This window comes from Erythrolamprus reginae, chromosome 3, assembly GCF_031021105.1.
Source record: "Erythrolamprus reginae isolate rEryReg1 chromosome 3, rEryReg1.hap1, whole genome shotgun sequence".
Lineage (NCBI taxonomy): Eukaryota > Metazoa > Chordata > Lepidosauria > Squamata > Dipsadidae > Erythrolamprus > Erythrolamprus reginae.
In genome coordinates this window covers 104,332,758-104,349,582 of record NC_091952.1, presented here as the reverse complement: position 1 = coordinate 104,349,582, position 16,825 = coordinate 104,332,758, and positions in this window count along the sequence as shown.

Below are 16,825 nucleotides of genomic sequence, written 5' to 3'. Positions count from 1 at the left end.
TATTTTGAGCCTATCTGGAATGTTGGCTATTCCTGCCAGTTTGGTGCCCTCTGCAAATCTGATGAGTTCCCAATCTATCCCCTCGTTCGAGTCATTGATGAAGATGTTGAAGAGTACTGGACCTAAAACAGAGCCTTGGCATACTCCAATGTATATGCAGCCCTCCATGTATATGCAGTTCCACTGAGTGTTACACATTAAGTGTAGTTGGTTAGCCAATTTTGAATTCATTTGGTGGTGTTGCTGCCTAATCCACATTTTTCAACTTTTTCTAGTAGTAGGTTATGGTCTACTTTACCAAATGCCTTACTCAAGTTCTAGTAAATTATATTGACAGCATAACATGTGCATATCATGCCACCTTGATTGCATCAGCGGAATCCCACCCGGCCGCTCTGTTTAGGGTAACCCGCTCCCTTCTTAACCAGTGGGGAGTTGCGGAGCCCTTGCAGAGTAGTGCTGAGGATTTTAACACGTTTTTCGCTGATAAAATTGCTCGGATTTGAGCGGACCTCAACTCCAATTGTAAAACAGAGTCGATTGACAACGAGTCAGTCAAGGTGACTGGGGCTAAACATCTTTGTCCATCTGTCTGGGAGGGGTTTGACTTGGTGACACCTAAGGAAGTGGACAGGGCCATTGGAGCTGTGTGTTCTGCCACCTGTCTACTGGATCCATGTCCTTCTTTGTTGGTTTCGGCCAGTCGAGAGGTGACGCGGAGCTGGGTCCGGGAGATTGTCAACGCTTCTGCTGTGTCTGCATAGCAATAAGCCGGCTGTCAGATTCGAGCTCGCGTATCCCTCTCCAGGGTCCTGATTGGCCGCATAAGCATAGTTACTGTTAAAGCGGGAACCCTCCTTTGTATGTGATTGGTAGTTGCCTCAGAAGGCGTCCTGTATATAAGTCTGTGTTCTCTTGTGTATTTTCTTAAGCCTGTACCTGCCCTGTTGGCATGTTCTGATTAAACTCACATGTTCTGGTAAAAGGCCTCAGTTATTATACTGGCGACGAGATTTCAGCCCTGCATTTCCATCCAGCATCTGTGTCTGCAGTAAGTGACAATGTCTGTACAGCTTACTTTTCCCCCTTTCAACCCACAAGGGGAGACCTGGGATTCCTACGTTGCCCGCTTCGACTGTTTTCTAATTTCAAATGGGTATACCGAGATTTCTGGGGACCGCAAAAGATCTTATTTTCTCGGTTTCTGCGGCCCCGAGATGTTCGAGACTGCCAGAGCTTTATTCGCTCCCGTCTCTATCCATGATGTGCCTTGGGAGACTTTCCTATCAACTCTCCAAGATCACTATGCCCCTGCCCCGTCACGGTGTGCCCGGCGCTACGTTTTTTATCAGAGAAACCAGGCAGAGGGTGAATCCATTAATGAGTTTGTGGCCGCTCTCCGCCGGGCTGCATTATATTGCGAGTTTACAGATTTAAATGATTACTTGCTGGACAGGCTAGTGTTCGGAGTCCGGGATGGCCGCCTTAAACGCCGTTTGCTGGCCACCCGGGATTTGACCTTTCAGACAGCTTTAGCTGAAGCTCGTGCTTTTGAGCTTTCCACGCTATCCCTGGCAGCCATGGACAGCTCGGTGAACGCAACAGCTAAAGTGCCAGCGGTGCCAGAGAACCCGAAAGCCGCTACAGAAAAGGAGGGCGGCAGCGAAGTTGAGGAGGAGGAGGTATGCCGGCTGGGTGCTTCCAGGGGTCGTGAGCCTCCTGCCAGCCGCCCCCGGGCCCCTCTGTCCCCTTGCAGGGGTTGCGGGGGAAACCATTATAGGTCAAATTGCTCGTTTAGAGAAGCGGCTTGCCGGCGTTGCGGGGCCAGGGGCCACATTGCAAGAGTCTGCCGTTCCCGGAGGTCCCCTCCAGCCGCCCCTAGAGAGCAGAGGGAGTTCCAAGGTTCCAATCCCCGTTGGCAGAGGAGATTTTCTTCCACTAAGAGGGATGACTGCAATGCCATCTATAGCTGCCCGCGCCCAGCTTCTACGTTCGTGAGGAAAACCTCAGGCTCTTCTGACAAGATCTCCGTGACAGTTCGTTTGGGAGGCGTGAATTGCTCCATGCAAGTGGACACGGGCTCCGCGCATTCATTGGTTTCCTGGGCCACCATCAAGAAATGCATGCCCGGATTGAGCAGGAGTCGGTTGCAGCCATGTACTGTGACTTTACGGGACTACCAAGGGGCGCCCATTCCGGTGTTGGGGGAAGGGAGATTCCCTGTCATGTTCAAATCTTTCATGGGCAGGTTGCCTCTGATGGTGGTGGACGGGCCATTCTCCAGCCTCCTGGGTTTAGACTGGTTTAAGGCTTTGGGCTTTTCTGTTGCGGGGGTGAACGCTGTGAGAGGGGAATCAGTATTTCAAGGGCTTACTAAGGAATTCCCCTCCGTCTTCGATGACAAGCTGGGTTGCTACACGGGAACCCCGATTACTTTTAGCCTTGATCCCAAAGTGCCAGCTGTAAGGCTGAAGCCCCGCAGGGTGCCCATTCCCCTCCGGCCAAAAGTTGATGCCGAATTGGACCGTCTGATTGCACAAGGGGTGTTGGAGCCGGTTGACCAGGCTGTCTGGGAGACCCCACTGGTCATCGCTTTCAAAGGGGATGGGGGATTGAGACTGTGCGGGGATTATAAGTGCACTGTTAATAAGGCCCTGGCTCACCACTCATACCCGCTTCCAGTGGTGCAGCAGTTACTTCACACTCTGGGTAATGGTAAGATCTTTGCCAAGCTTGATTTATCCCAGGCTTACCAACAGCTCCCCGTAGACCCCTTGACAGCAGAAGCCCAGGCGATCATAACGCATAGGGGGGTGTTCAGGTGCCACAGGCTGCAATTTGGGGTCTCTATTGCACCGGGGTTGTTCCAGGGGTTGATGGAACGGTTGCTGTATGGGCTGGAAGGCACGGTGCCCTACTTTGACGACGTGCTGGTCTCGGGGAGTTCCGAGGACGAACTTCTTCGCAGGGTTAAGCAGGTATTGCTCAAATTCCAAGAAGCGGGACTGAAGCTCAAATCAAAAAAGTGTGTCTTTGGGGTTCCAGAGGTTGATTTCCTGGGATTCAGGGTGGATGGAAAGGGAATCCATCCCACCCCTGAAAAGACTAGGGCCATTTGGGATGCCCCCAGACCCCAGTCGAAGGAGGAGCTGCAGGCTTTCCTGGGTCTCTTGAATTTTTATGCGGTGTTTATCCCGCACAAGGCTTCGGTGGCAGAGCCGTTGCATAGGCTTCTGGACAAGCGGTCAGTTTGGCACTGGGGGGAGCGGGAGGAAGCTTCTTTCAGAGGGGTCAAAGGGATACTCACCTCAAACAGTGTCCTGGCTCAGTATTCCCCTAGTCTGCCATTAGTTCTCACCTGTGACGCTTCCAGGTACGGAGTGGGTGCTGTCCTCAGCCACAGATTGCCAAACGGCTCGGAAGCCCCTTTGGCGTTTTTTTCCCGGACTTTGGCCGCAGCAGAAAGAAACTATGGCCAAATAGATAAGGAGGCATTGGCCCTAGTGGCGGGAGTTCGCCGTTTCCACGAGTATTTGTATGGCAGAAGGTTCGAGTTAGTGACGGACCACCAGCCCTTGCTAGGGTTACTCTCAGGTAACCGCCAGAGCCCAGCTGTCTTGTCTCCACGTATGACACGCTGGATTGTCTTTATGGCCAATTACACTTACACGTTAACATACAAACCGGGTCGTCACATTGCACATGCAGACGCACTCAGCAGGTGCCCAGTACATGAAGAAGTAACAGACCCTGCACCGGCCAGCTCCGTTTTTGCTTTGACAGACGGGCCAGTTGTACTGGCTGCCCCCGAGGTATCTAGAGAGACAGGGAAAGACCGCATTCTGGCCCAGGTAAGGCAATGGGTTTTGAGGGGGTGGCCACTCTCTACCCCAGCTGACCAGTTCATTCCGTTTTTCCGCTGTCGCACGGAGTTCTCCGTAGAGAAAGGAGTTCTATTAAGGGGGGGCAGAGTGGTTATACCAGGCAAGCTGAGGAACCAGGTGTTGTCCCTGCTGCACAAGGGGCACCCTGGAATAGTTAGAATGAAGGGTCTGGCCAGGGATTACGTGTGGTGGCCAGCATTAGATAAGGAAGTGGAGCAATGTGTGGCTAACTGTGCTGTGTGCCAGGAGAGCAGGTCTTTACCCCCACGAGTGGAACCTTTAACATGGGAACCACCAGCTAGCCCCTGGACACGCTTGCACATAGATTTGGCCGGTCCCTTCATGGGGCAAACATTTTTAATCACCGTGGATGCATACTCCAAGTGGGTAGAGGTGGCCCAGATGCAGTCCACTCAGTCGCAGGCCATCATAGAATCCTTAATGACCCTATTTGCCACGCATGGGTTCCCGGATCTACTGGTCTCGGATAACGGCCCGCAGTTCACATCAGTCCTCTTTGAATCTTTTTTGGCCACAGCTGGCATTAGACATGCCTTGACCTCGCCTTGGCATCCGGCCAGTAATGGCCAGGCGGAACGGGCAGTTAGGTCAGTTAAAGAGTCCCTCAAACGGCTGCCCCAGAACTCTTGGAAGGCTAGATTGGCTGATGTGCTCATGGCTCAACATACCACCCCATGTGTAACCACGGGGAAGACGCCAGCAGAGCTTTTAATGGGTCGCAAATTGCGAATCATACTTGACAGGTTGCACCCAGGGTATGCGGGAACAGTACAGTGGCCAGAAGCCGCCAGACGTGAGGTGTCTGTAGGAGACGCGGTATTTGCCCGTGCCTTTTCAGGACATAAGAATTGGGAGAAAGGTATAGTTTGCAGGGAACTGGGGCCTCGTTCGTTCGAAGTAGAACTAAGAGACGGACGAATTTGGAAAAGACACCTGGATCAGATTAGACTTAATAGGGAGGATCGGCAGGAAGATCGGGAAGCCAATGAGTTCCAGGGGGTGTGTCTTCAGGACCCACCCACAGCTGCAGGAACTACCGGAAACTTTCCCTCAGCGTTTCACAGGGAAGAAGAAGTGGGCCAGGCTCCCAATCCAATCCATCCGGCCGAGATCGAGAGGTCAGAACATCCCACAGAGCCCCGGCGCTCCGAGAGAATCTGTCGCAGACCTGGGTATTTAAAAGATTATGTCTGTGTCAGCCGAAGGGGCAGGAGTGCTGTGTCTGCATAGCAATAAGCCGGCTGTCAGATTCGAGCTCGCGTATCCCTCTCCAGGGTCCTGATTGGCCGCATAAGCATAGTTACTGTTAAAGCGGGAACCCTCCTTTGTATGTGATTGGTAGTTGCCTCAGAAGGCGTCCTGTATATAAGTCTGTGTTCTCTTGTGTATTTTCTTAAGCCTGTACCTGCCCTGTTGGCATGTTCTGATTAAACTCACATGTTCTGGTAAAAGGCCTCAGTTATTATAGCTTCCTTGGGGAGTGGGTCCTTTCCGGCCCCTTATAAGGAGGCACTTGTGCGCCCCCTCCTCAAGAAGCCTTCCCTAGACCCAGCTGTACTCAATAACTACCATCCAGTCTCCAACATTCCCTTTATGGGGAAGGTTGTCGAGAAGGTGGTGGCATTTCAGCTCCATTGGTCCTTGGAAGAAGCTGATTATCTAGGTCCTCAACAGTCTGGATTCAGGCCCGGCTTCAGCACGGAAACTGCTTTGGTCGCTTTGATGGATGATCTCTGGCAGGCCCAAGACAGGGGCTTGTCCTCTGTCCTGGTGCTTCTTGACCTCTCAGCAGCTTTCGATACCATCAACCATGATATCCTTCTGCACCAGCTGGAGGGGTTGGGAGTGGGAGGCACTGTTCTTCAGTGGTTCTCCTCATACCTGTCTGGTCGGTCACAGTCGGTGTTAGTGGGGGTTCAGAGGTCGACCTCTAGGTCTCTCCCTTGTGGGGTGCCTCAGGGGTCAGTCCTCTCCCCCCTACTATTTAATATCTACATGAAACCACTGGGTGAGATCATCCAAGGGCATGGGGTGAGGTATCATCAATACGCTGATGATACCCAGTTATACATCTCCACCCCATGTCCAGCCAACGAAGCAGTGGAAGTGATGTGCCGGTGCCTGGAGGATGTTGGGGCCTGGATGAGTGTCAACAAACTTAAGCTCAACCCAGACAAGACGGAGTGGCTGTGGGTCTTACCTCCCAAGGACAATTCCATCTTTCCATCCATTACCCTAGGGGGAAAATCACTGGCCCCCTCAGAGAAGGTTCGCAACTTGGGCATCCTCCTCGACCCACAGCTCACATTAGAGAAACATCTTTCAGCTGTGGTGAGGGGGGCGTTTTCCCAGGTTCGCCTTGTGCACCAGTTGCGACCCTACTTGGACCGGGAGTCACTGCTCACAGTCACTCATGCCCTCATCACCTCGAAACTCGACTACTGTAATGCTCTCTACATGGGGCTACCTTTGAAAAATGTTCGGAAACTTCAGATCGTGCAGAATGCAGCTGCGAGAGCAATCATGGGCTTTCCCAAATATGCCCATGTTACACCAACACTCTGCAGTCTGCATTGGTTGCCGATCAGTTTCTGATCACAATTCAAAATGTTGGTTATGACCTATAAAGCACTTCATGGCACCGGACCAGATTATCTCAGGGACCGCCTTCTGCTGCATGAATCCCAGCGACCAGTTAGGTCCCACAGAGTGGATCTTCTCCGGGTCCCGTCAACTAAAGAATGTCGCTTGGCGGGACCCAGGGGAAGAGCCTTCTCTGTGGCAGCCCCGGCCCTCTGGAACCAACTCCCCCCAAAGATTAGAATTGTCCCCACCCTCCTTGCCTTTCGTAAGCTGCTTAAAACCCACCTCTGCCGTCAGGCATGGGGGAATTGAGACTCTCTTCCCCCTAGGCCTTTACAATTCTATGAATGGTATGTATGTATGTATGTATGTTTGGTTTTTTATATTAATGGGTTTTTAATTGTTTCTAACATCAGACTACTATTGTACACTGCTTTATTGTTGCTGTTAGCCGCCCCGAGTCTCCGGAGAGGGGCGGCATACAAATCCAATAAATAAATAAATAAATAAATAAATAACTTTGGCTAGCTAATTTTGTCACTTTGTCAAAGAATGCAATAATATTGTCTGTCTGTCTGTCTATCTGTCTATCTGTCTGTCTGTCTGTCTGTCTGTCTGTCTGTCTGTCTGTCTATCTGTCTTTCTGTCTTTCTGTCTATCTATCTGTCTACCTATCTCACTACCTACCTACCTACCTACCTACCTATCTAACTATCTATCTATCATCTATCTATCATAGGACACAGGACTGGATAATCCTAAAAGCTAGCGGGAGAGGCAATAACATAACAACTTATAGAACAAAGATAGAAGGTAAGACATCAGTTGATCCCTCTTTTATTCTGTACGTGAAGGAAAGCAATTTGGTGGATGAGAATTATGTGCACAACAATTATTTCAATGGAGTTTGTTGTTGAATCTCTGGGAGAAAGACTGCCAGGTCAGATCACTGTCTCGCTAGCCAAGTACTGCACCAAAACCCCCCACAATTGCTTTATGAGAATTTTAGGCCAGATCAAAGGTAGTATTACAGTCAAAATACTAATAAATTTAGTAAATGTTTTCTTCTGTGTCGAACCTACTGTAGATGATCTAATTGTCTATCTAATTCTATGGAGCATTACCACAAGTTCTTGTTGCAAAAAAACACATTTTGCAGCTGACTAAATTAATCCCTGGTTCCTGTCAGAAAGCAAATAATCAATATAAAGTCTGTCTGCATGACTGAAGAAATTGATTAAGAGAAGCTGAATTAGCCTTAGTTGAAAATCAGCATAAAACTTGCAGCGTAAAGGATATGTTTATTCTTTTCAGTATTCTCTGTATTGCAGGGACATACTGTAATCTCTGGGAAGTTGCAACTTCCTTATATCCAGCTTCTATGAGGTAAAAGAAATGCAATTAATCAGGCTCCGGAGAATGGTTTAAGTAAGAAAGTGAATTCAGAGAAGCCTCAGGGAAGATATTTTGAGTTTCCACAAGAGAGAGGGGGGGAGGGAGGGAGGGGGGAAGGGAGGGAGGGAGAGAGAGAGCCCTGTAGCTTAGGATACATTATTTTGTCACTGTGCCCAAATCATTGCTTCTTTATCCTTATCTAATCCAGAAATTATTACGAATGGAAAAATCAGAATATATAAATGGACTTGTTTTATCACAAAATTCCACCCAATTATCTAATTTAAAATTTTAAGACAAGGTACATGGTGGCATTAATCTTTTACAAGTATAATTTAATCATTATCTGCACCAGTGTTTATACTGATGCATTTTTTTCTTTGAAATTAATGTCTTAATTTCTTTATTGTTTTAATGGCATTATCCATGTTGATTCCAATAACTTTACTACAGAATCAGTCTGTTGAGAAGAATGTGAGTCTATTCAATCAATTCCCCTATCCTTTGTAATAATGAGCAAAAGCTGAGATTTATTTATTTATTTATTTATTGGATTTGTATGCTGCCCCTCTCCGGAGACTCATTCATATTGCAGGAGAGGCAGCTTTACAAATAACCTGTCCCATAACAAGTACAGCTTTAAAAGTAATAATCAGCTATTTCAATTGCACCTAGAACAAGGCAGTCCAATTCATGGACCAGATGTATCATGCACTAAGGTACCCACACCTGGCTTAGTGAAGTGGGGGGAAAGCTGTAATGCATCACTTGATGCTGCCATGATGATGTGAGTTTGACAACCCTGTTGTCCCCAGAAAGAAATTTGAAGTCAGTGCAGATCACTCAGTAGAGTAAACCTATGAATGCCCAGTGTTGTGATCAGCATTGCAAAATGGACCAGCTGTAACTTCCAAATAGTCTTCAAAGTAGCCCCATATAAACTGCATTTCAGTAATCCAAACGGGAAGTGACTAAAATGTGACCATGAGCAAGACCTTCCAGTCCAATTATAATATGCTACTGTATTTTATAAACAACAATAGAGTTACACAAAGGACCTCCAGCCACAACTATTGCATCCCCAATATTTTACTGTATGTGTCCTCCAGAGTCCCTCAAATTTAAATCGCTGAAATTTGGGGACAAAGCAGTAATTTTTGCTAATAAGACTGTTTGTTCTAAAGCCACATTATAATAAACACTACAAGTCCATGTAGTGAGAAGCTATGTTTTTCCCAGTAGTAATGCATGGTTGTGAGAATTGGGACATTCCCAGTAATAATGTATGGTTGTGAGAGTTGGACCATAAGAAAGACTAAGTGCCGAAGGTTTTATATGTAGTGCTGGAGAAGAGTCTTAACAGCCCCTTGGACTGCAAGGAGATTTAATTTCAAACATAAAGGAAATCAACCTTTATGTTCTTTGGAAGTACAGTTATTGAAGCTAAAGCACAAATATTTTGCTCATTTAATGAAAAAAGAGGCCTCATTAGAAATGAGTTGAAAAAGATTGAAGTCAAAAGGAGAAGGGGATGGCAAAGAAATAACTTGCAATACTGCCTTCTAACCACTGTGCCACCATGGTCATTCATTCATTCATTCATTCATTCATTCATTCATTCATTCATTCATTCATTCATTCATTCGTTTGACTTCTATGCCGCCCAATCCCGAAGGACTCAGGGCGGCTTACAACAGCGGTACAAGTACAATAAGAATAAATAAAAAACAGTAAAAGAAGTTGAACAGTTAATTAAGGTTAAAGCATAACAAACTAAAAAAACCCCATAAAAAGTTATTATAAAAGAAAATCACACTCATATACATACACACCATTCTTACAGTTGGCCATCAAGCTGTGAATTTATGGCCCCCAGGCCTATCGGCAAAGCCAGGCCTTCGTAGCTTTGTGAAAGGCCAGCAGGGTGGGAGCAGTATGGATATCGGGGAGAAGTTGGTTCCATGGGGCCAGGGCAGCCACAGAGAAGGCTCTCCCAAGTGGTCCCACCAACCTGCATTGCTTAGTCGATGGGACCCAGAGGAGGACAACCCTTTGAGCTCTTATAACATGCTACTGTATTTTATAAACATTATGCACATTTGTTGTTCATTCATTAAGGTGTGCCCAACTCGCTGTGAACCCATGGAACATAGTATGCCATGTTCCCTTGTCCTGCACTGTTTCTCAGATTTTGCCTATTACCCATGTCCATTGCATCAATGACACTAAGCATCTTACTCTGCCAACTGCTAGAGTTTGATTCCCACTGGCTAAAGGTTGACTCAGCTTCCATCCTTCTGAGGTTGGTAAAATGAGGACTCAGATTATTGGGGAAAATATGCTGACACTATAAACTGCTTAGAGAGGGCAGTAAAGCACTGTGCTATTGCTATTAATATAATAAATATGCTAAGTCTTCAGGTTTGGAGGTGAAATGACAATTTCTGAAGATAAACAAGTTCCTTAAAGGTATTCGTAAATAACTCTGCACTAACCCTAACCCTGTTTTTCCTCTTCTTGGAGAAACAAACTTTGGATATACAGGATTTTCTTTGCTTACTGACAGAACCAAGAAGTTTCAACTTGGTTTAGCAAAGTTCACCTTTGGGAAGTTCAAAATAACCTCAGAAATCCCCACTTCTAGCCCTCCCATTTCTAGCAGCACTTCCCATTCTAGTTTAATTGGAAACTGCTTTGTAGGATCTCAGATCTACCAATAGATACCCACAAATTAATCTAGGATATTTAGCAAGCCAAGCATGAGCAGAATCACCGAGTGACAGCTTAAAATTTTTATGGCACCATAATATAAGGAAATCTCTCTGATGATCAGCTAACATTGCCTGATTATAGCCTTGTGGCAAAACAAAATCTTTGTTTTCCTTTCAAGCAAAAATAGCTGTAAATTGTTCATCTCAGAAAGTATCTCCATAGCCATAACAATTCTGGCATAATGATACAGCTCAATTATAGTGAATGCATTCACTTCTTTAAACATACATTTTCAAGCAGTGCTCTGGTAGCATATGAATCAGACTTTAGCCTAAGAGTGCAGCTGCAATTGTAAAACAAAGAGCAGTCCTTACAGACAGACATCAACACCATAACCCGTGCTAATAAAATATCCTGACTGCTGCAGCCATAAAAATGAACTACATTTTTTCCTCCAAGAATATGGTTTACAATATCCACCTTTCTTAAAATACACACATCCACCTTTCTTTCAGGTAGTACTCATTTAATGATCCTGATTGGGATGGGCAACTTTATATTTAAGTGATGCAGGTGTAGGTCAAAAAAACCATGTGATGATGCTGTCATTAAAGGAGGACCTCATGTGACTATGAATTCCAATTTCCTTCTGACTTTTCCATTTATTTATATATTGTTTTTCCTTCTGGGAAGCTAACAGCCATGGTCACCAAGTGCAATCATATGACCACAGGGATGTTTGATGGCCATAAGTATAGGTCCAATTATATTACCACTCATTGAGCCCTATCAAAGGTTTAATCAAGGAACACCTGTATTTAAAATAAAACCTTTTTTATTTAAGTCTTTAGCAAGTTATGGAGTTAAACTTTTGGCTTGGCTTTCAATCTCAATATTGTTCTCACAGGCTTACAGGTCCTGTTCACGATTTCAGGTAGATCATTTTCCAGACTTCAATGCGAATGTCAAGTTATGGACCTAAAATGTTGTTTGTATATCAGATGCTCAAATGCTAGACTTTAGATTCTGACTTGCTCTTGGGTTCGTCCTCCTGCCTGTGAGAAGCTCATCATTACTCAAGAAAGAAAATGGTAATCAACAACTGTTTCTGATAATATCCTGCTGAGTGTCAAAGAGCATTTCACCTTCCCATTGTATTCCAGATTTCTTATTTAGGAGAGAAATATGACAATTTTTTTTAAACACTTGACTGGGCAGCTTCCCATCTGGATACATTTACTTGATAAGAGGCCATTCTGTAAATGACCAAGGATGCATTATAGGATTCAACTAAAAACTGCAAAGTGAAGTTTTGCTTTGTTTTGTTTTGTTTTCTTGAGGGAAACATTTGGTAGCTATCTTCAAGTTATTTAACAATATTTTTTTAAAAGATGCACTCATTCTTGTTCAAGCTAAGCAAATGCAGATTGAAGGAATTAATTATAATAGCTCAGACTAATGGAAAGAGAGCTGTGTGACTGAAGCATAGAACAGAATTCTTTATGATTCTAAATCGGCTTATTAGAATTCAGACAAAACACACAGCTTCAAATAGAATTTCTCATGTCTCCACCCCTACCTTCTTACAAGTCAATATAAAAATGTAAAACAATCACCAATGGCAGCATTTCCTATTACAAAAAAACATTGACTATATTGGTATAGTCATTGATTATTATTAATAAATAAAATATTAGTTTCATCTTCTAAAATCAAAGTCTATGCCAATAAGTTGCATTAATAATTTTTGTTTAGTATCAGTACTTCTGTTGGCACCCTCTTATTGAGTTAAATAATATAAGGAGTAATCTCAATTATGAGATTAATAAAGATGCCATTGCGTTGTACAAGCCAATGTTGTGGGTGAAAAACAATTGTCTTCCTTTATGTCTTTCTGATTAGATGTTAACAGTTCTTTTGAAAAGAGTGTCTCATTCACTTTTAACTGACTGCCAAACATCAGCAGGGCAAAATGTAGGAGTGAGTAGAAAATTGTCTATAAGCTAATATTTTAAGCCAAGAGTGCTTTTTCCCCCTTTTTAGAATGTTATATGCCAATGATGTCTGAACTCAAAAATAGATTGGCCAAAGTTAAAAGAGAAATGGCCTGCCTTGTTGTATCTCAGATTTTCCCATTATTCCCAGCAAACAGACAGAATAAAAATAAAGGATAAAAATAGAACCATCTTCAAAGGTCTGTGCTTAATTATATTTTATTCTTAATATACTTAAACAAATTTAATGCTTAAATATTTATACTTGACTAAATATTTGACATATGATTGGGAACTTCCCAAAATGGAACCTAAGAACTAATTATAATTAATCTGTAGGGAATAGTTTTAATGTGCTGACATCCCTGGAGGAGGCAAGAAAACGTAAATGATGACATGAAATAATAACGCATGACTTACTTAATTTAATGTAAAGAAACTACTAAAGGCTCTATCTATGAAGGAAGAATGTCAGACTCCATAAATTGTACGCCTTTCAAGATTCCATTTTGATCTTATTTATCGCATTTATAAGGCTGCTCAACTCCATAAAGACTCTGGGAGTGATAATTTCATTTATATCCACAATCACAATTAGAAATGAAGATTGATTTTAAGGGTGAAGGCATAAAGGCAGAGCTCTAAAGACATGGTTCTGTTAATTTGCCTGTGGATCCAGTTTGGAGTCTGTTAGATGGTTGCATTGGTTGACACATGACTTAGACTTGATGGTTTATTATGTTTTAATTTCTGGTTTTAATTGGGTTTTAATCTGGTTTTAAATGATTTATTTTTCTATTGATTTTTGCCTCTTATGTATTGGTTTTGTTGTTTGTTTGCTTAATTATGTGAGCTGCCCAGAGTTCAAATGTGAGATGAGTGGTTATCCAAAATGAACAAATAATTAAATAAATGGCAGACCATGAAAATGAGGTGATTGTGTTCACTCCAAAGCAAAAACAAGGGTGGCAAAGAGAACCCCAGGAAGGATAAAACATTCCCTGAGTTGTGAAGAGCAAAAGCTTTGAACTTTGTGATGATAAGACTACTATAGACACAGGTTGTATTCAGGGAATGGTGTTTACACCACGATTTGCTTAAACAAATCATGTAGCTTTCAGTTAATGTAAGACGTGATTTCAACCACAAAAAATCCTGAATAAAATAATAATGAAATAACAGGGTTGAAAGACACCTTGGAAGCCTTCTAGTTCAACCCCATACTCAAGCAGGAAATCCTATACCATTCCAAAGAAATGGCTGTCCAGACTTCCAGTGTTGAAGTAATGAAGCCGTGTGGAAGGTCAGCAATGAAAGTGTTTCTCTCTTTTTTGACCCACATGGTTTTTATTGTTTTAATGGGTGACCTGCTGGGTGCAGGGGGATCTCTTGATAGGGGAAAAAGACTCCCATGTGGGGAAAAGGCTCCAATGGGGAAAAAACAATCAGGCTCTGATGGGGGACACATGCTGAGACAGGCTTCTCCGGGTTCTTCTCCAATGGGGAAACAGACTCTGATCAGACAGGATGGACTCCAATGGGGGAAATGTGTGCTCCACCAATCTTTGCCAGGAATCACAATTGCTCCATCAATCTCCCACTCTCCCTGCCTTTTGTAAAGTGTTAAAGACCCATCTTTGCCAGCAGGCCCGAGGCCATTGAAATTTTTATATCTTGCTCCACCCAATGAATGAATGTCTGATGCATGATGTCTGAATCTGTTTGATTGGTTTTTTAACTATGGGGACTTTTAGCTATAATTTTATATTGGTTATTTGTTGTAAGCTGTCCTGAGTCTCAAGAGAAGGGCGGCATAGAAATCAAATCAAATCAAATCAAATCAAATCAAATCAAATCAAATCAAATCAAATCAAATCAAATCAAATCAAATCAAATCAAATCAAATCAAATCAAATCAAATCAAATCAAATCAAATCAAATCAAATCAAATCAAATCAAATCAAATCAAATCAAATCAAATCAAATCAAATCAAATCAAATCAAATCAAATCAAATCAAATCAAATCAAATCAAATCAAATCAAATCAAATCAAATCAAATCAAATCAAATCAAATCAAATCAAATCAAATCAAATCAAATCAAATCAAATCAAATCAAATCAAATCAAACCAAACCAAACCAAACCAAACCAAACCAAACCAAATCAAATCAAATCAAATCAAATCATTGCTGGGGATTTTTGCCAGGGATTAGATCAGATGTTCCACCAGAATCAACCAGGGTTAGACAATCTTAATCTCACTGGAATACTCCACCACTGGGATCAGATGATCCTTTCCAGGGAGCCGGCTGCCATGGAATGAAGCCCATGGGAGCAAGAGCTTCATCTCCCTACCTGGGTGCCGCCTCTTATAAACCATTGAAGATGATTTCAATAATCTCCTGAATGGATTCGTGTAATGTAACAATAATATGACTAAAAAAATTCCCACAAAAGGTCAGCTGGTGCTAAATTCAGCTAACTGTGTTCTCACAGGAACATCTCAATAGCCTGCCCCACTGTAATGAAATGTGTGGATGACCTTGAGGGATGAGGGAAGAGGTGCTGCATAGGAAACAATTAGACAAGAGGAAAAGGAGCCCCAAGGGCTTAATGGTCAGATAAGGAAACTTAGGAAGGATCTGCCTTGGTTAATCAAATGAAGGTAGCAAGAAGTTTGAACCTTTAGACTTGATATAGCCTTACTATGAAGTATAATCAGCCTTATTTCCTAGTCTTATTACCTACCTGGTTTGTCTGGGAAAGCTGATACTTGTATTCAGTGAAGGGCTACCAAATTTTTACTACCACACTGTGGGCGTGGTTTATGCAGGACACCCTGCATTTTCTTTAAATATATTTCAGTGCAAATTGGGTGCTCTGGGGTGAAGCTCCATTTTCGCCACCCCACTGCATCCCCCCCCCCTCCAGGCACTAGCCCACCTCTGCTTGTGTTGCTACCAATTGGCTTATAGGTGCAACTTAAGCTGCTATTATGAACTTCTAAACACCTGCATGGTTTTCTAGTTGTCCCAGCTGTCCCACCTGTCTATGTCTGGGGCCACTTACTCAAAACTTAAACTCCCATCCCGAATACAGAAATCATAGAAACAGTTTCCCCTATTTTCTTAGTGAAAATATGTCTAGGATTAATTTTTGGAGATAAGAGATGCCAAGCAAATATATACCTATGATGTATTAGAAATATTACATAGTTTATTACATATAATAATAGCAATATAAGTTTGAAGGAAGTGGCAAAGTATAGGAAATCTTTTTACATCCTTTAACCACATTAAGTTCCTGCCTGCCTCTCCTTTGTCATCTGCTAGTTAAGAGGATGGATGGGTATTAAAATCTATTACGAGGTAAGCAGTTGGCATTTTGTACCTCCTGACTAGGGCTTATGAGTGATGTAATCTAGAAAGTATAGAGGCTCCCTGGATTGTCTATTTTAAAGGAATCGATCTTGTAAGACAGTATCCTGGAATTGCTCAGGGAGGAAAATAGCACAAAATAATGTTGTTGTAATGCAATCAGCAAAGATCCAACATTGCTTAGAATGTACTGTACAATGTTATGCAAACTGACATTATATTAAAACAATGCTGAATTTATGTAACAGCAATATCTGGGGAAGGCAAAAAGTCACTTAAATGTCTTTCATCAATAGAATAGAATAGAATAGAATGAAAAATCAATAATCAATAGAATAGAATAGAATTTTATTGGCCAGGTGTAATTGGACACACAAGGAATTTGTCTTTGTGCATATACTCTCAGTGGCACAAACCTAGATCCAGACATAAGAGAAAAACTATATAATAGGAAATAGAAAAAAATAGCTCCATTATATCTTCCTCTCCTCCTGCCCCTTTCATCCTCCTCTCCCTCCCTCCCTCCCTTCCTTCCCAATTTAGTTGGATGGTTTCTAACCATTTCGAAGTAGGAAATCTCCAAAATACTTGAACAAGCCTTACAAACAAAGCACAAATTATTCCCACAGAAAAACACACAATGCTGAGTTTACCTATATTAATTTATCTAATCACCCATTTGATATCATCATGGCTCTCAAATCCCAAAACAATAAGTCTCATTCTGGTCTTTTAAAGATTGCTTATCATGCTTTAAGGGAACCATGGTCCTCAGGTTTCTGCTAACTTAGAGTAAGGATCAGATATAATTCCCTTTGTCTTTTAACTGAAGACCATTGTACCATACATTTAAGTGT